The sequence below is a fragment of the Elephantulus edwardii genome, unplaced genomic scaffold (genome assembly GCF_000299155.1).
Source record: "Elephantulus edwardii isolate Elephantulus edwardi_28Jun2011 unplaced genomic scaffold, EleEdw1.0 scaffold00072, whole genome shotgun sequence".
NCBI lineage: Eukaryota > Metazoa > Chordata > Mammalia > Macroscelidea > Macroscelididae > Elephantulus > Elephantulus edwardii.
Genome location: NW_006399822.1, coordinates 4104428 through 4124712, shown reverse-complemented (window position 1 = coordinate 4124712; position 20285 = coordinate 4104428). Strand labels below are relative to the sequence as shown.

General features: G+C 42.9%; 1 protein-coding gene across 1 annotated transcript in view; it reads left to right on the top strand.

The window, feature by feature from the left end:
* Positions 1 to 20285, top strand: part of CDH13 (cadherin 13) — a 1061540-nt gene that overhangs the window by 419716 nt on the left and 621539 nt on the right. The gene's annotated exons all lie outside the window — the stretch shown is intronic.

Here is a 20285-nt window from a genome sequence, read left to right as displayed (position 1 = left end):
CTCTACTTGTCTCTATCTTATGGTTCCATTTTCCTTGTGTTTGGGTTCACACTCAGGTAGACACCGTCAACTCCTCCTATCCCAGTGCAAAAGCTCCACTTCCATCTCCATGTCTGAAGCATTTTGATCAAGTAGTGTTGACAAAAGCTTGACTTTGAATCATACTGGTTCTCATCCAGTCGTGGGCTCATCCTTGAACCAAACACTATCCAGTGGACTATTATACTCTGGCTAAGTCAATTGTGCCTTTTCATACAGTTAGGAGCAGGGACTGTTAGTCCCTTCTAAGACATAGGGACTGAGAGCAAAGAGCATTTTCTAGTGCACCTGTCTCACCTCTCCATTCACCATATGTTCAAAGGCAGTATGATTGCTTGAGTAAAGGGAAGGAAGGCCCAGCAAGACCGTGGCATCCACATGGCCGCAGTCATGGTGTGCCCCTAGCCACCTCCTCATTGGGTCCGCTCCACTTTTCCCAAACCTCTGATTCTCTTTTTCTCCCTCTGCACACTCCCCATCACCTTTTTTTGTCTGCTGATTTTGTTCCTTGGCGAAGCATGAATGGTGAAATGAGCTACGCAGATCATACACCTGGCAAGGCTGGTGCTGCTTTCCTGCCAGTGAAGACTGGGTGACCTCGAGAGAATAAGCAAAGTTCTTAGTCTGAAGACTAAAGGGGTTAGAGAGTCAATCACAGTAAACAGATGCCCAGTGTGTGCCCTGCTCTGCCACCATGGCTGACCCAACCACCTGACTCTTTGCCAGTGAACCTTGGTTTGATCTGATTAGTTCGCACAGCATCATGGTTTTAGAAGTGACTGTCACCAGTTGCTTATCAGTGTTGCTAGGTGTACAGTCTCTTGTCTATTCCTGGACAGGACGAACACTGCTGTTCCCCTACATTACTGAAGATTCCTGAAACAAAGGTGGATGGCAGGCTAAGAAGACTCCACAGCATGTCACTGATGTTTTCAAAGAAAGCAGGACATTGTTGTGCTGTTGTTTCCACGCCAATTGTGGAGATGTGTTGGCACCACAAAAGCAAGCTTTTCTCTTACATAGTCACTGAGCTGTGGTTAGCTCATTTCCCCAGCATCCAACCAACCTGAGATATAAAAGACTTGGCAGATTAAAATCAACACAACATTTTGGATGTGTTCTATTTGGGAACACATTAAAAAACAGAGAACCTCTTAGGGACAAGGAAACAGTGCGAGAATTCCTGTAAAGGGGTTGGTGTGTGAGACTGGACAAACTTAGGTGGACTTTGCTCATCATGACTTCTGGGTCATGATGATGTCATTGTGTCGACAAAGCACGAGGAATCCTGGGCAGTGTTCAGGGCAGGATGGTTTATAAAGAGAGTATCAGTTGCAAAGTTTTGTTCTCTGACTCCCAGGGAGATGTCTTCCTTCCAGAGTCAAAGATCCTCTGAGTCTTGGCTGGCTGTCATTTGCCACTCACTGTTCCATGAAGGTCAGCTGGGGCATGTGCGTCTGCTAAAGCCAGCTGAGGCTTTTCTATCATTTCATTTACCAGGCTCCATAAGAACAGGACTTTCTTCTCTGTGTCCAGTCATTTCTTGAGGCTTAAACCAGACCTCATGAGGCTGCCCACATCTGTCTATAAACCCATGACCCAAAAAAGGACAAAAGAAAGGAAAACAAAATAGACGGCAAAAGAATCCCTTACAAAAGAGCACTGGCAATACTAAAGAGTAGGCTGGTAATTTGAGGTCCTACTGTGTGCAGTCACACAGAACAGCCCAGAGAGAAGAGCATCAGTATGCAGATGAGCCAGCTTGAGGAGGGAAAATGAACGTGAAAAATCACTAAAGGACCACTTCATGAGACAGAAGTGATTGATGTTCTGTGCTTTCTGAAGAGGCAGGCCATGAGGTGCTGCTCTTGGTAACAGCTAGCGTTTGTGTGAGTCTTAAGCGTGACAGTACCCTCTGGAGTAGGATGCTCCCTGTGTATGTGGTACTTGCAGTAGGTGTGGGACTTACTGTGACTGTGTTACCCGCGATATACATGGTGTTTCATGCATACCAGACAATATTTTCAATGAGCTACCAGCATAAACTGGTTTTCCTAGAAGCTCCATGAGGAAGGAAGCTCCTGCCATCCCTGTTTTACTGATGGATTACACAAGGTAACTGAGTGACACAGTGGCAAAGAATCCGCTTAGAGCTCAGACTTGAGCTCGTGCATCTAACTATCCCCCTTGATGCCTCTTCTTTCTCTGAGGGCTGGGATTGATGTTGTAGAATGGGTTCCTGTTGCTAGTTCAAGCTGGCCAATGAGTGCAATATTGGTCTTCTGTGAAATGCATTCCTTTCTAGTAGTGTGACCTTGTAGAAATTGCTTTTATGTCTCAAAGCTTCCAGTTAGTTTGGATTTTGTCATCTGTAAAATAAGAGTGGCATTGCTGTCTCCCAGGTCTTCATGGAGCTGTAACGAGATCACATATAACTATAATACTCAGCACTTATCTGATGCTACAGCAGCACAATGTCTGCAGGTCCTGAGCAGAGAAGTGGCATGGTGGAAGGAATATTTGGAGAACTCACTCAGTGATTTTGACTGAAATGAGGAGAGAATGGAGACAATCATAGTACTAATAATGGTGATTATCATTTCTTGAGAACTTACTTTCCTGGAATCTTAGTTTTCTAAGTTTGTGTTTCATTGATTCTAATGTTCACCCCCTCCCTGCATGGTTGCTGATATTGCCTACCTCCTTCATGTGTAGGGATTCAGCTAAGCTCCTCTAACTTGAAATAGGCAAAAATTAAGTTTGAATTCTCATCTTTCTCTCCACATCTTCCTTGTCTTTCTTCCACTTGAGTGACTCAGTGAATCGAAGCGCCCAGGGGTAGCTTGACACAGACATAAGAAGGAGGGAGGAGAATCTCAAGAGAAAGAGAAAACTTTCAGTAAAAAGCCCAAGAGTCATGTCTGATCATTTGTGGTACCTCTTAAAGAAGGAAAATGACACTCGCCTAAGAAGGAGATGAATTGAGCTATTTGGGAAAGGAGCAGTTGGGGAAAGCCTCCTAATTAGCTTGAGTGTGTTGACTCCTGAGAACATCATAACAGAGATGCCTAGGAGATAGTGGAGATATGCGCCTACATCCAGAACAAAGATTTCAGGCGAGAAGAGTAGTGCTGAGAGCTTCACTTGGAGCTGGATGTACTTGAATTCTGATTACATCCTGTGTTTTAGTTGTCTAGTGCTGCTTTAGCAGAAATAGCCCAGAATATCTGAGCAGTCATCCATTTACTTTCTCATAGTTTACGAGGCTATAATTCCACGTTCAACACAACAGCTCCAGGAGCAGGCTTTCTCTTTGTCTGTCAGATGTTGGAGAAGGTTCTTGTCATTAATTTTCCTCTGGAGCTAGGAGTTTCTCAGCACAGGGCCCCCAGATATAAAGGACACACTGAAATCCCAGCTCCTCCTTCTTGGTGATTAGAGGTCCCTTCTTCTCCTGCTCTTCTATTTTGTGTCTTTCATATTTCAAGAGACAAAGGCTTGTAAAACAACCTGATCTTGTAAATGGTGTCCTGACTCATTAGCACTCCTCATTAACATTATAGATGTGAGGATTTACAGCATACAAGATCACTGCATCAGATCACTAATTACTTAATATTGAAAACAGAGGCCAAGACAAGTTGACACGAACGTTTTTGGAGATACAATTAAATACTTAGCACTCACCATTTTCTAATTGTCTTAGGAAAGTCATTCAACTCTACCGACTTCAGTTTCCTTCATCTACTGAATGGGGATAAGAATAGAGTCTACACCATAGAGCACTCCTGTTGGTACTATTATTGGGCACTGCATCAGACGCCAAAGTTGGAACCTCTAGAGTAGGGAATAGGTAGCAGGTGGGGACATAGTAGGCTATGCTGCCAACCAGGTGACCTAGAAGTTCAACGTTAACTAGTAGACACTGAGTGGGAGGAAGCTGAGATAGTTTCCTTCCATTAAGATTTACAGTCTCAGAAGTTCAAAGGAGAGTTGTCATGAGTGTGAACAGCCTTAACAGTGATGGGTTTGGGTTCAGAAGAAGGATAAGAATTGGAGAGATAATGGTTGAATTAGCACACTTATTCACATAGGAGGCAGAATCAGAATTTGGGATAGGAAGGCAGCAGGGGAGCTGAAGAAAAGAAAGAGAAGATGTGGTCTGAGAGGCCCAGGGGCACACAGGTAACCCAAACAGGAGAGATTTCATGGGTGCTCAGTTCAGACAACTGATGCTGAAAGGAAGGCGTCGCTGAGGTAAATATAACCTGGCAAGGCGAGGGTTACCTGAGAGACCCAGAGATGAGCTCTTTAATAAAAGGATATGTCTCATTTTTAACCTGCTACCTGTGACCCATTTCATCTGGAAAACCTATTTCCCAGTCTATGAAAACCCATTGTTAAGGGTTTAATTGCAGACTCCCAAGTTATTTCTGCATGTTTAATGGGCCACCCGGAATCTGGCACCTGCCTGGGCTGTGCAGGAATACCTGAGATCTGAGGCTGCAGAGGACCGTTGAATTCCAGTCTTTTGTCAAGCATAGAGGAGTTTCTAGGGAGGGTCGAGAGGTTAACACACAGGCACGGAACGGTTTCCAGTCCTGAGGAAGTTAATGATGAGTTTGACTCACACAAATGTTCTGGGACAGAACTTGACTTGTCCCCTTCTCAGCTGTCACCTGCCAGCAATGAGAGGGAGCAGACTTCTTTGTAACCTTGTCTGCAGGGTTTCCAAGGTTTGCATGGAAAGCTCTGCATTTCATTACTTACCCAGAAATATCTTTACCTGCTGTGTAAATAGGACTAATCAAGCTCATTTTCTAGCCAAAAGAGCACCATTTATTTTGTTCTTTCCAAGTTAAGAAGGTGTCGCTTTCATAACCATTTATTATGGAGAAGAATTCTGACAGCAATTAAAGTGTGGTGGAGGTGGGCTGAGAAGGAAGAGCATCAGGGGACTTGCAGAAATGTATGCCGACTCCAAGTTTTGGAAAGTAGAGCGATTGTACCGGCTAGCATCACCTTAAATAGGGGAGCCCATGCTGGCAGCAATGCAGAACTTAGATTCCTGTTGCCCTTGAAGCTGGGTCCCTGGGAACCACGCAGAATATGGAGTCATGGCCCACTTTCCCATGGAGAGTTATGGTGACTCAGGGGCTGTGGTAGGTAGTTATTATCAACCTTGCTCCAACTCGTGGCAGCCTTGGGTCTAACTGAACAAAGCATGGCCCTCTCCCACGCCGTCTTCATGACTGTCAGGTCCCTACTGCCTCAGGCCATCTCAGTGAGCATTGCACTCCTTGTTCCTTCACTGCTCTTCGCTCAAGCCCAAGACAGCACTCAGGTCATGGTCAATGCTTAGTGTCTTTGGAGTAAATGGATGAATGGAATAAAAGATCATGCCTCACTCCCTGCCATGAACTTTGACCCCCTCCCTACTGAATTACTTCGTCTCTTGGGTTCCTCTCCACCCTTCCCACTGGCTGCTGCTTCTGTCTAAGATGATCCCCTCATTCCTTCCACAAGTGACCCACAGTTGGTCCCAGCTGACCTGGTCTGCACCTGGAATACTTTGGGAACCTTCAAGATCATCTTTCTGTTGGATCGCCACTACTCCTTGAAGATGATTGCTGTCCACCATGCTTTTCCCCCATCACTGCTCAAAATATTAACTAACTATTGCACTTATGTGCTTCCAGCTCAGTTCCAAGCCCCTGAACTTAGAGGCTTGGCTTCCAAAGGGGGGGCTAAGAACCCTGTTCTGGTGCCAGGCTGCTTTCACTTTGCTCACACAGCAGCACTTACCAGCCCTGCTTCAGTCCTCTTATTGTGAAAGGAAATGATAGAAACATCTGCATCATGGGAAAATTGTGAGGTTGAATGAGCTAATGCGTGCATAACACTTAAACAGTGCCCTCACAGTGAAGGCTGTTAAAACGCCAGGGGTCTCTCATCAGCTTGTGGTCAGACTTACTCACTAACTCACTCCCTCCCTCCCTCACTCCAAGTTGAATCCAGTTCACACTGAGTCTCCACGGGGTGTCCAAGGCTGTTTGTCATGTAGACATTTACCCATCTTTTCCCCATTGTACTGCTGGTGGATTTGAACTGCCAGAGAGATGTGACCTTTGGGTAGTAATGCACCTCCCCAGGGACTGTAGCGCTCCCTATGGTTGGGAGCAGGTCGATGAACCAGACAGATTGAGATGCCCTGATACATCGCCCATGCACAGCATGTGGGCACTCCAGCACAGGAGCCGCCTGTAAGAACTGACAATTACAGGTGAATGTAAGCCATCATGTTCTCATTTCTTGGGACTCTACATTTCCAAAAAACTCAAACTCATAGCTGTCACATTGGAACACACACACACACACACACACACACACACACACACACGCACACACACGCCAGGCATCTCTGGCAAATCATTTCTCCCAGCTGCTCCTTGGGAGAAAGATAGGCAGTTTCCATCCATTCGGATTACAGCCTGGGGAACCCAATGGAATGTTGCTGTCAACAAGAGTGAATGGCGGTGAGCTTTTGCAGGATGTGTCTGGAAACCTGGTGGCGTTACAGCTTTTATATCTACTGCTTTGCAGAATTTCAGCACTTGGTTTGCTAAGTTCCACAAACGAAACTTCAAGCAGGAGAAAGAAAACAGTGCTTACTGGCTACCATTGCCTGGGCCCAACGCATCGTGACTCATATAAAAACCAGATTAAATGTCCTTTGGTTATGCCTCATTCCACAGTTGTTTGCTTACCGGACAGCTGTCATCCACAGCATTTTCACTGACTGATGTACCTTAGTTCTGCTAAACCCTGTTCAGCACGCTAGGAGCACATCAGCCTGCATGTGATTAGCCGGAGCTGCACATAAGGGTCATTCGCAGAGAATCAAACCCAGGTCTCCTCAGTCACATGATAACTGGCATGGATGCCAGGATGGCATAGTTGAAATAAAACAAAAATCTTCCGTAACCCAGTCTCCAGATGACAAAGAGCTTCTAAATCCAGAGGATTGATTCTCCATTGCAGAGCCTGCCGAAGGTCTGTACCTCTGTCCATTCTTCCTACCTAGCCGCCTTCCAGATTCCCTATTCAAGACACAAGTATGTCTGCACACCCGTTGCAAGCCACCAGAAGACCAGGCACACAGGTGGCTTGATTTCGTTAGCGTATCGAGATGGTTTGATATGTCTCATGTAGCCCTAAGGATGAGGACAGCCAGCTTCTAATGAAATGACTTCCCTAGTCTCAGGAACTTAGGTGATCGACTGGAAGTGGTGTGGAGTCTGTTAAGCTGTTCAATGTCATCGATCTTGCCTACCTGGTGGGGAAAAAAACCAACCAGCTTTACAACCATTTGAGTGGAGGACCAATCTGTGCATTAACTGTGACCATAAAGAAATGGCGAGTAAAGAGGTAGATGCTTAATATACCCTGATTTAACAAGCGTGCCGCTTCACAGACCTGTATGGGACCACGTGCTGAAAGTCTAAAGCCTTTCCAGCTATTAAGGAAAATTAGTGTTCATTTAACTGTCAACAAAATTGGAGGAAATATAGAGCTTGGAAATTATGGTGCAGATTCAAGACTTGGGTTTGAAATAGAATATTAGGCTGTGATGTCTTGACACATCCTTAAAATGTTATGTTTATGATTCCTCGCTCCAGGATACTCTTTAAATATAGACAAAGAATCTGTCTTCCGTTCATTGATTTAAGGAGATAACAGATTGGTTTGTGGTTCAGAATCTAAGAAAAGTATATCATAAAGATTAATTTTCATTAAATGCTTCGAGGGGGAAAGTAACTAATCAAATTGGAAGTTCAGATAACAACCCGTGGGAGAAAAAATGGCTTTTCACTTCCAGGGACCTTCCGTGGAGCGTCTGAGAATGTGAATATGAATAGGAGTAGACTGGCTGCTCTTTCTCCCCTGGATACCCGAGGCTGCTTTTAAGCTTAAAAAACTCGAGATTTCACAGTATGGACTAACATGGTCGAATAAGTAGACAGTGAAAATAAGTTTTCTGTATTTTAGATTTGTCAGTAAACATTTGCAGCCATCAAATAAGTTCTGACTTAGAGCAACCTCTATCGAGTTTCTGAGGCTCTAAATCACAATTAAGAGTCCTGCATCTTTATCCTGGGGTGCTGCTCGTCGAGTCAAACCACAAGAGGCACCCAGTCCTTGGGTTAATAGAAGTTTGCTGAAGATTATGGCTTCCGAGCTCCCCATAATAGCTTCAATATGTTGAGTTATGTAAAATATATTATTAAAATTAATTTATCATTTTCTTTTTGTAGAAGTTTTCTAGTTAGCTATTTAAAAAGGTCAAAGAAGAAATTAATTTTAATAATGCATTTTATTCAACTCAACCTATCCTAGACCACTATAATGATTGATCAGTGGAAATATTATTCATGAACAATTTTTTTAGCTTTCTTTTGTAGCATACTAACTCCAAACTTCAATGTGTCGTGTGAACCAAACCAAAACTCACTACTCTCAAGTAGATTTTTCAACAAGGCATCCCTCCCCCAGGAGACCCATAATGCCAGCCTGTTGCACTGGGAGCACTATTCCCATATTTTGCATCCAAAGGCTTAGAAAGGTTAAGACATCACCAGTGCCATCGTTTGACACTTGGTGGGCAACCTCAGAGACGAGCCTGGCTCTGCTCACTGCGTGGTGACTGCTATCATGGCAATCCTGACATTTACTGCAGCACGAATGCTCTTCACATCTCCAGTGGACTGTTAAATGACACAGGAAAATTAAAAGGTGGTTAGAAACGCAGTTCTGGAATTGTGCTAAACTCCAGAGAAATTCTAAGTAAGGGTACAAGGTCTATGCTGCCACGGAAGTTTTAGAAAAGACTTCTCCTGGATAAAGCTTTTGGAAATAGAAACTTGTGGAACAGCACATACTTCTCAAAGTAAAGCTCTTCTAAGTTACTCATTCCTTTATACCTGACTCATCCTCATATTCCCAGATTATAGATAAAACATGGTTCCAATACTTTACATTTCTATGGAAATACTACCATTTAACACTTTCTTTCCACATGCATTTATTTAATCCTCACAAAGGTACTGTGAAGCAGGTGGTACTGTTTCCATTTGCTAAGTTAAGGTATACTGGGACATGGAGAGGTCAAGAGACAGGTCTGAGGTCACCGAGCTGGTCACGTGGCAGTCCAGGTCCCAGATTCCATCCACAGCTAGCATCCAACAGCTGCTTAGTGCTGTTTAGGTCATAAGATGTCATAGAATCAAGGATAGGTTTCTACCAGTGTTCGCTAAGATTCTGTGAGCACGCAGCTCGAATCCACCAGCTGCTCCATGGGAGAAAAAAGGGCCCTCGCCTCTGAAAACCTGCTGGAGCGTCAGCTGTGAAGCGGCTCCAACACCATAACACACAATAACAACAACGACATAAACCAATTACCAGAGAAGCATGTGTCGATGAAGAGTGACAGCCTCTTTGAACTCCTTTTACCTGGAGCTCCAGCAGCGGGGACAGGGACATGCTTGGTCTGCATGAGCTCTGCTGGTCTGCATGCCTGCTTTTACTGGGGTCACGGAGCTCTTGAAGCTTACTCTAGAAGAGTTTGATCCTTATCTTAGGGGGAGAAAAAAACCCAACAAAACTAAATTCCAGTGATAAGAGAACATGGTCTTTAATACAGACTACATGTTCTTTTCATTTTGATTCTTTGGTCTAACCCAAAAGCAGTCACTGCTATCAAGTCCCCACTTTTGCAACGTCATCCTCTAACACAGAGTAGAACTTCTCTGTAGGTTTTCCAAGGATGTCATCTTTACATAAACAGATTGTCTGCTTTCTCTCCAATAGAGCAGCTGGTGGGTTCAAACCACCAACCTCTCAGTAGGTATCTGAGCATTTTGCCACTGTGCCACATGGCTGCTAGTCTAAAACCCACAAGTTAGTAAACAAGAGGAAGGGGAAGGGGAAGAGGGAGATTTTAGATGGTCAGTCTTTCTTTATTTGTGCATAGGCCAATCACATTACATGATTTTCACCAAAACTTTTAAATAGAAGTTTGAATATTTAGAGATTTGGCAAAAAAGAATATAATAGTTTGAGCTAATTGACTCTTCCATTCCACCTTGTTTGGTTAGATGGCTGCAGGTAGAGGTCCCTCATAGCATGAGTATGACTTTGACAAATTTCAGCATGACAGTTCCTCAAAAGTTGTTGCTCCTCAACTCATTTTGTTAAGACAGAGCCTAGAAGGCAAGTAGAATCTCAAGGGGTTACATAGACAAACAAAAGTGTTAGCCTCTGACTAGGGCCTGCTTGATATCATTATAATTTGACTCCATAACCCTAAAAGTTGCTACATAAAGTAATAATAATAAAATGTGTCCATTTCATAAGGGTGTGAAGTTGAGTCTGGCATTTTTATTCACTGAGTTGCTTCTTGATATGACAAGAGGTAGGATTAGTCAAAGAGCAAATGTGTGTGTGTGTGTGTGTATGTGTGTGTGTGTGTGTGTGTGTGTGTGTGTGAGAGAGAGAGAGAGAGAGAAAGTATGTGATCATCAAAGTATAAGACAGCTGCTACTTTTTCTTTTTAATAGAAGACAGATTTTGCTAACACTTGTTCTTTCTTGGTCATGCAGAGAAACATAAATCTTCCAAACAGCCCATTGAGGAAGATTCCCATGTGCATTTTCAGAGTTGGACTTATTAATGGACTTAGGCTTAGGTAGAAAGCATTTGAAATGCAAACTAGAATGGTGCTTCCAAGCTCTCGGCAAATGACTGGAGAGCATGGCCACGTGAGAGGCCTTTAGCAGAGAGTAGGAATGCTGGGGGTGCAGAGGTTGTGTGTGGGGCTGCTACGTAAGATAGCTGCAGTTAAAACCCACAAACTGTTGTATAGGAAACACGATGAGGCAACTGTCTCTCATTAAGATTTACAGGAGCTGTGTTGCTGTACCAAAGGCTCATGGTTCAGATCCACCAGCTGCTCCATGAGATAAGGATTGGCAGTCTCCTCTCGTGTGACTTTCTGCCTCTGAAAACCCACTGAGGGATAACAACAAACCAAATGGAGACTTGTTATGCATTGGAATCAACTCTATGGTTGTGAGCTTATTGGAGATTTCGTATAAATAAGGAAGTACTTTCCTAGAAACTGAGTCGTTACAGATATTCAAGGACTCCACAAGGCCAGTGGACTAAGGTCATGAGACTGTTTTCCAAGCCAGTTCTGAAGACCTTGCTTGAGACAGCCTTCAATGGCACTCAGTCTGTCCCGTGCCTTTCCTCTCTGGTCTTACTGGAGGGTGTGTCCCACTGCTCCTGGATCCTTCTGCACACCGGAGAAAATGGATTCTGAGGCCCATCTAAGAGAGGCTTCTCCTTTCCTTGACTCTATGCGCTGTCTCTCACCCCTTTTATCACGTCAGGCAAGCTGGGCTCCTGTTGACATGGATTTATTTACATCTTTCCCTTAAAGATGTGAATTTCTTTATGGAATTTCTCCAAGTGACCCAGGTATCAGTCCAAGTAAGTCCGTGATCCTCATTCCATACCCCTGGGTAGGTAGCTGATGTTTTCTTCCTGCCTCTGCTGAGGCAGTTCAGAGAGCTAATCAGGACGCATTATCCGCCTCCCCGCTTTGTCCATTCTCATAAAGCCTGGTTAGCACGGATAATTGAGGCTTGACTGCATTTTTATTCTAAGTCCCTTATTCAATTTGGCTCTTGTTAGCAAAGCCTAGCCCCTGAGAGTGTGGCTATCTGTCTTATTTGTCTTATTTCTTGTGATTTCCTTTCCTTCAGGCTGTTGGCTAACATTTTCTTAAGGGCAGTAAAGGAAAAGGAAGAAAGTAAAATGGGGGGAGAAGGCCAAAATCTGTATTAAAAGAAAAAGTAAATGAAAAAAAAAATTTGCCCCTGATTTGTTTGACAAATTCTACATAAGATTGGTTTATAAGATCAAGGTAATACGAGGTGCTTTATAAAGGTGAGGATTGTTGCTGGCTTGTTCACTGCTAGAAAGACAGCATTTACCACAATACCTGGCTTTCTGAGTGACTTTTCAAATGCTATAGAACTAATACTGACATAATAATACTGACCATGACCAATATTTATTTCATTCAAACTATGTCAGGCACCATTTAGAATGGATTGTTTATGATGGACCATTTAATCTTTATAAAAATGGTAAAAAAATTATGTCTTAATTGTGTTGTTAGTTGCTGTCAACTCACTTCCAACTCTTAGTGAGCCTTGTACAGCAGAATGAATGTTGCCTTGTTATTAATCACTAGGATTGAAGGATACTTCAGTCCAGGATTGAATAAGTGGATATTCAACAATGTGCCACAATATCTCAATGAAGGTCTCCCAGGCCTTCACTGACCTTCTTTATCAAAGATGATTTCCTACTCTAGAAATTGATCCTTTGTTATGATGTGCCCAAAGCTAGCCAGTGGGGATGACAGTCTGTGTTGATTCATAAGGTTCTCATTGATAATATTTGCAAGTAAACTGCCAAGTATTTCTTTCATAACCTATCTTAATCTATAAACTCAGCTTAAACCTATTCATCATATATAATTCTGTTAGTATTTTAAATACAGAGATCATCGCTTCCCTACATCACAGCATCCTGCAAATTGCTACTGTAAAAAAAATCCTGAGAGGCATGTCCTGATGTTTTTATTTTGTTGTTTGTGGCTGTCACACTATGTGTGACTCTTGGTGACCTCATGTATAAGAGTCTTACTCCTGCACCTTCCTCATGATCTTGATTGTATAATGTGGAGTCATCCAATGTATGGGAATCATCTTCTACCACTGTAGGCTCCTGTACCTTAATTTTACGGACCTATCTGAAGTTTTATAGACAGTACATTTTGGAACCATGCTTTGTATGCAGACTCTTCAAAGAAGTATTCAACAAAGCATACTTTTGATCAAAATATAGAAATATGAACTGAGGGTTAATAAATGAGGTGCGTTTGGATCAATTGAATAGCTGCATATAAGATTTTTTTTAAAAAAAAATTTCATATCTACCTAAAGAATGGATTCTAGTTGAAATCCATGAGCCTAACTCATTGGTTCCATCTCATTAATGGGGATGAAAATAGGAGATTTATCAAGTATATAGCTCCCCCAGCCTTAGAACCCTAATTAGATGATGGATCTGAGGGCTTAAGTATCCACAAAAATGGATTTAAATTAACAAGGGAACACTAAGTAGGTATAAATAGTATAGATATTAAGCCCCATACAGAGGCCAAAAAAAAAAATCAAGAAAACAGGCTAGAAGAGACTTGGCAAGGAGTTGGTTGATGAGGCATTCACTGTTGTGGAACTGCGCCAAGTCCCTCTCTACAGATTCCTGCCCTTATTTCTACTCTATAATTACTCATGATTAATTTATTGCCAATCACCTTGAGCACCACTCCAATACCTTTCCATTTACTTTAAGCAATGAATGCTACCTACTTCCTATAGTTTTCTACAGCTGACCTTTTCTTTTCCTTTGAGGAAAAGTTAATAGCATCCAAAGATAATTTTTTTTTCAGTTTCCTTGATCTCTCCACATTTCTTCTTTTCCTTTTAGATAAAGACTAAGTCATCACATATCCCCCTTCTTCATCTTACATCTTCAATTGTTTTCTCTTCTCTGTGTCATCCTCTTTGCCTTCAAGTGTGTTCACATCTCCTTATGAGAAACAAGACTTCCTGAGAACAATGTCATCTTCCTGCTGATGTCTCTCTCCACAGCAAACTTACTGAAAGAAGACCCTTCACCCAGCCTCTTCACTTAATCACACTCACTTCTTCATTCTTCCTAACGGGACTCCCTCCTGCCCTCAATGCTTTGCTGAAATTGCTCTTCTAAATGCCATGGGAAACCAAACAACTGGGTTACTTAAAATTTTCTAGAAGACATTATGCTGAGTGAAATAAGTCAGCCACAAAAGGACACTTAATATATAAGACATAAAAAAAGCTAGCAGAAGATTTAAGACAGAGAGAATCCATCTAGTATGGGTACCAGGGAGGGTATAAAATGAATTAAATACGAAGAACAGAGGAATGAATGGATGGTGAGACATTGCATATATTGTAATCATTGTTATGGAACAAAATATGTATGGACGATCGATTGGAAAAAACCCGGTATGATTTGTAAACTTCCATTAAATTAATACTTTAAAAAAGGGGGGGGGGGAAATACTGCTATTCTCAGTCCCACTTGAATTTGCTAAAGCATTTGGGAGTTTATAAATGCTACTTGAAATTCTCTCCTCTTAGCCTGCAAGATCTAAGATACTTAGATCCCCTTAGCCTAGTAGCTACTCTCTTATTCTCTAACTCATAATCAATATGGTATCTCTTCCTACTCCTGCTACCACTAGAGATATCACTCAAGTTTCCTCCTCAGTTGTCCTCTGCTGTTTCATACAACCCTCAACAATGTTACCAAGCTTAGTGACTTCAAATATCAGCTCTCTAGGATGCCTCCTTGTCTGGACGTGAATTATGCACTTCTGCCTTCCTGCAAGACATTCCAACCTAAATGTGTTGTGTGACTCTCAAGGCCACAATATGGGTTGAATATCCAAACATCATCTTCTAGGTTCTCTCTTGACATAGTATCACCATCCTCCCAGATATCCAAGCTCATCACCACCAGGTTAGTTTTTTTCATTTGATACCTGGGATGTCAGAACTCTTGAAAACTAATTTTTGTAGCCATTGCATTAGCCCCCACTTTGGGGGGTGGGCAGCAACTCCAACTACCTTGAGTGGGCACATGTTCTTGCAAATCATCAACAGCTGCGGGACTGTTACGTAAGAGAGCACTTCCCACACTGTGAAAGAGTGGTGGAGAGAGGGTATAGAGACTGTGGTCTTGCTGTGAAGAAACTCTGCCAAGATGTAACCAGAAGAACCCTGGAGATGAAGCCACAAGTAAAGGTTTTGCTTGCTGGATGATTGAGTTGAGTTGTAACTGCTCTGAGAAAAAGTTTGCGGCTGCATGAGTGAGGAAACTAGAAATTTCCAGCAGTTGTACTGTTGAACTGAACCTGGGAATTGTGTCTTGTTGTTAATCTGGCTTGGGACTTCTTAACTAAACCTGAACTTGCAATGTGTAATATTCTTTGCCTCCCTCATTTTCCAACATATTTCCCTTATAAAACCCACATCTGTGAGTAAAGTCTGTGGATAAAGTTGTTACATTGTACCCAATAATTAGTAGACATGGGTGCAGGAGCATGTGTGGTGTGGTGGCAGTTTGGACCATGTAGCTATTTGTTTAGTACTATGGATGTTACTGATGAAGACGGTTCCCATTTATGAAGCAGGTAGAAGTCAGACTTGACCTTCTCCCAGTGTTGCCAGTGTTCCTTTTTGCAGTATCGCTTGCCCTTCTGTTTCTCTCTGCCTTGCAATTATTCCACTCTTTCCCTTTCAGCAACTAAAACTGGTTTAGGAATCATATCTGAGCTATGAATAGTCTTCCTCTCTCAAGTTGCACTTTCTTTTCTAGTGATCTAGTCTGTATACTCATTGCTGTTAAGCTGTTTCTCAAAGAATACTTGGTGATAGCATACCTGTTCAGAGGCTTCCAGTGGCTGCCAGAATGTCCAAACTACATTCACAGTGACCTCAAAGGGCCACTTTCAGTCCTGCTACTTTTACCTCATCATGTGATTCTTCCACTAACGTAAGATATTTTTTGTCCATATTTGCTGCAAATGCACTGGTCTCTTCCACATGCATTCCTGAAGGATGTTGTAAATACACTGGGCACGTAAGGTTTTTGTGGGGGAGAAAGATGAGCAATCTTCTCAGTGTGATTTATAGCCTCTGAGGGTCACTATGAGTCAGTTTCTGACTTGGTGACATACAACCAAAACAACATGGTCTTTGAAAAGTGGATTACTAGACTTTTCTTCTGAGTGGATTCAAACCACCACCCTTCCCATTCAAAGCAGAAAGTTTAACCATTTATAGTTTCCAGTGCTACCATTAGGGAGAAAGCTTTCAAGTTCTTAAGGAACAGTGAGGCCAACATCATCTTTTTGAGATGCGGCCCTCTCTTCTGGGACTTCTTTCTTCACTTGATTTATTTTTATTATGACTTCTTTGGTCAAGCATTTAATTTCATTTTTGAGGGGGGCTTTGCCCTTGGTAATGCTGATGTCCTCCAGTGATGTGGAAATGTTGAAAATTCAAATATGTAAGAGTAGAGAAAATACGCAGATAAATTAGAAGCATGAATAATTTATTGAGAAATAATTCAAGTAGCTAACTATATTGTGCCTTCTCTGCTTACTTCATGAACAGTCTTTCTGCCAAGTCCATACAAGTTAGTGTTTATTTCTAGAAACCTTGACTAAAATGAGCAAGAAATAGTAAATGCCTCATTATCCTTTCAGAGTGCCTAATGAGACATTATTTTCTGTTGTAAAACCTCAAGGTTTCTGAATGCATTGTTGTAAATCCAAGCTGTCAACATTTCTCAGGCAAGAGAAAGCATAGCATCCTATAGAAATAAGATGTAAGATCAACCATTCAGGTTCATATATTTTCATCTCTCCCCGAAATCTGCCACATGTGCCTGAAAACTGCAATCAGTATTTCTTCTGGAAAAAACATGATGTTAAGACCCGTAAAACATTTAAGAACTTTGAGAAAAGCCAGAATGGAACTTTTGGAAGGAAAATTGTAGCTAAGGACAATCTCTAAAAGTCAATATTATCAATAATTAATAAAGTAAAAATTTTATAAAATAGTATCAGGGGAAGTGACTAGATCCTACAGGTGTGGACGAGGTCTCAAGATACTGCCTGATTATTTTTTCCATATACAGAGTTCATAACATGAGGCAGTTAACATGTCCCATGTAGTTTTCTTTACGGAAGTGACAGCCACGTCTGTCTCCTGCAGGGGGACTGGTGGATGCAAACCTCTGGCTTTTCAGCAAGCAGTTGAGTGCTTTAGTCACTGTGCCATGCAGACTCTATATAGGATGGATAACTAGAAAAAGACTAAATTCTGTATTACAACTTAATTCAAAAGTTAAAAGCAAGTAAAAGAAAAGTGACATTTGGATGACTTCCTTTTGGTCAATTACCACGCCCTGAGACCAGAAGAAGAGAAGCCACTAACGAATTAAGGCTAATTCTGGAAGGGCTGGGGGAGGGGGGATAAACGAAGTAGAAAATGATTTCTATTAGTCTCTTTTTCTTGTTCTCTCTTACTCTGATGTCCCTGGTTGTTCATAGCGGTAAGGAATTGTACTGCCAATGCAGAGGTGTGTGGTACAAATTCACCATGGGAGGAAAATGGGCAGTCTCCTCCCATGTGATTTACTGGCTCTTAATGACCTGCTGGACAGCCAGTTATGGGTCAGTTCTGACTTGATGGTACACAGTAACAATTACACACACGAGTTGTTAGATAGGTTACATCAGGTTGGCTCTGACTCGTGGTTCATACATAGTGGCCCTAAGAATAGCAGATCTGCACTTTGCCCTATCCTGGGCCATCCACACCATCTGTGATCCACTCAGACCTATCGTTACAGTCATCATGTCCACCCATTTGGCTGAGGAGCTTCCTCTGTGTGTGTGTGTGTGTGTCTGTGTGTATTTAATAGAAATCATTTACAAGGGCTCTGTGTGGAGTCCATAGAGCTGCACTGATACCTCAAAGGTGGCACTTCTCTGGCTGTCAGATCCACCAGTGACTCTGAGAGACAAGTGAATATTCTCCTCTCGTGCGCTTTACAGCCTCTGAAAACTTGCTGGAGGGTCAGCGATGAGTCAGTTCTGAGTTGGTGGTAATGAAAATGAATATAGATATATATCATGTAGCCCCAAGTGCCATTTTTTTTATCCCTCATGGTAGAAAAACTAGGTCTCGCCTCACTTGTCAGTTAAAGATGTTTGGATCTTGGTAGCAGAATCTCTGTGCTTGGCTTCAATGAGGATTTTTCTCATATGCCACCAACCAGTTCCTTCAGAGAAATATTTGTTTTTTTGTCTCAGGGCTTGCTGTTTCCATGCTTCCTCATGTGAATGTCAAAGAATTCATTTTTCTTCCCCCCCCCATGTCTGTGTCCCCTGTGACTCCACAGATTACAAGGGTGTCGCTTATTCTGACAGCTGCTCTTGTCTTGATTGCATTCAAGGCGGTGAAGGATGGCATGGGAGGCAGGGTCTGGCACCAGGGGGATGGGGCTGCATCTCAGGAATGAGTTCCCTCCTCTGAGCTCCCCAAACACATGAGCTCAAAGAGTACCCTAATAATGAGTCCGTGATAATGATGTGACTGTCTCCTGCAGAAATATAATTGGACACACAGTGGAAGACAAAAATAGTCTTTGAGAGCTTATTACGAATAGAAAGCATTTGAAGCCAGCACCTGGGACAGTCCTGAAAACAAATATGCAGCCTGAGAAAAAGAATTACTGCTGACACACGCTGACCTTCCAGCAACAGAGCCTGGAAATGAGATCATCTCCTTTCTGGGAGGACTCTAACGAGGCTTTGCAAGGTTATTTTTTTGGTTTCTCTCTTCGTTTTCCCACTTGATGACAACCCTTGTCATGTGCTCACCAGTCTAATTTAAAGATGTGTTTACTGGCCAAAGCTGGTGGAGGTTTCCTTTAGTGCCCTAGAGAGGAGAACCCGAGGCCAAAATCTGGGTACAGGCACTTTCTCTGGGAGGTGAAGCCCAGAAGCTTAAACAAGTGAATTAGGAAATTAAATTGGAAGAGGAGACGTCCGCCATGGAGTATGTAACCGATGTTGCTTCTCAAGGCAATGAGTCAGTACCTCTGAGAAGCCTATGAAATGTCTGCAGAATAGTCCATCTGGAAGATGAAGATAAGACCTTTATCCATAGGCTTCACACCCCTAAAATTGAGAGTGTGCCCTCAGGGGTATCAACTACTCACATTTAGAGCAAGTTCCACCAGGTACCACTCCTGGGCAGACCGCCTTGGAGTCACAGGAGCCTGGGTGGACCGTGGAGGTGACAAATGGGCATGAGCCCATAGAGCCGTGCCCAGAACAGCTGCCAGAGGAAACAGTGGTGGCTGAGATATCTGCCACAGGCACCAAGGCATCTGCTACAGCCAGGAACCTTCCACTTGTCAACCTCGCTTGACCAGCTCACCACTATGTACTCAAGAATCCAGTGCCCTTGGGTCAATTCTGACTCCTGGTGACCCTCCATCAGGTTTTGGAAGCTGATGATATATATAAGAGCAGACCAGGCTGCCTCGCCTTTCTCCTGTGGAACAGCTGATAGATTTGAATGGGCAGATTTTGGGGTGGCCTAGTGGCAAGAAGCTGCGCTGCAACCTTGAAGGCACACGGTTTGAGACCACCAGCTGCTCTGTGGCAGAAGGATGGGCAATCTCCCCCCGTGTGATTAACTGCCTCTGAAAACCTGCTGGAGGGTCAGCTATGGGTCGGTTCCGACTCTATGGTACATAACAACAACAACACAGTCCAACACATGACACTAAAAGTAAGAGCTAGGCTGTCTTCAGTGAGGGAGAAGTGCAGTTTGGATGTGGCCCAGGTATAAACCTTCCACCTGCACTTGTGGGTGTTGGTGTAAAGCTTGCCTTCTGTAAAATACCTTAACTATCAAAACTGTAAAATAAAATGCTCTTGCATTATATTGTGATGTACTATCTAGAAATCTTAAGACAGTGACAGTTTAAAGGTCCTCCTAAAGCTAGAGATGCAATTTAAATTTGGTGTGTAGTGATCATTTCTAACGCGCACTGGCCTTTTCTCAACTTCCCAGTGACATTGAGTTTTCCTCAGTAGTGACCAGCTGTGCTGTGCTCTAGGAGGTTCATCAAACCGACTGATGAAGACTAACAGGGTTCCCAAGTAGTTGGACGTCTAGTGTTAAAACATTATTAGTGTATTTTCCTAGTACACTGCTGGGCAGACCTGCTGAAGACACTGGGTTTTCAGTAGTTGTTGTGGGTGGCATTGAGTCAGACCTGACTCACAGCTGACCCTCCAGTGGGTTTTCAGAGGCAGCATCACACAGGAGTTGATTACCCGTCTTTCTCCCAAGGAGCAACTAGTGGATTTGAACCATATGTCTTTGGGTTGGCAGCACAGCTTCTTACCACTAGGCCACTAGAGAGGATTACTAGGCAAACTGGGACCAGTTGACCACCCAGTGACTTCCGGATAT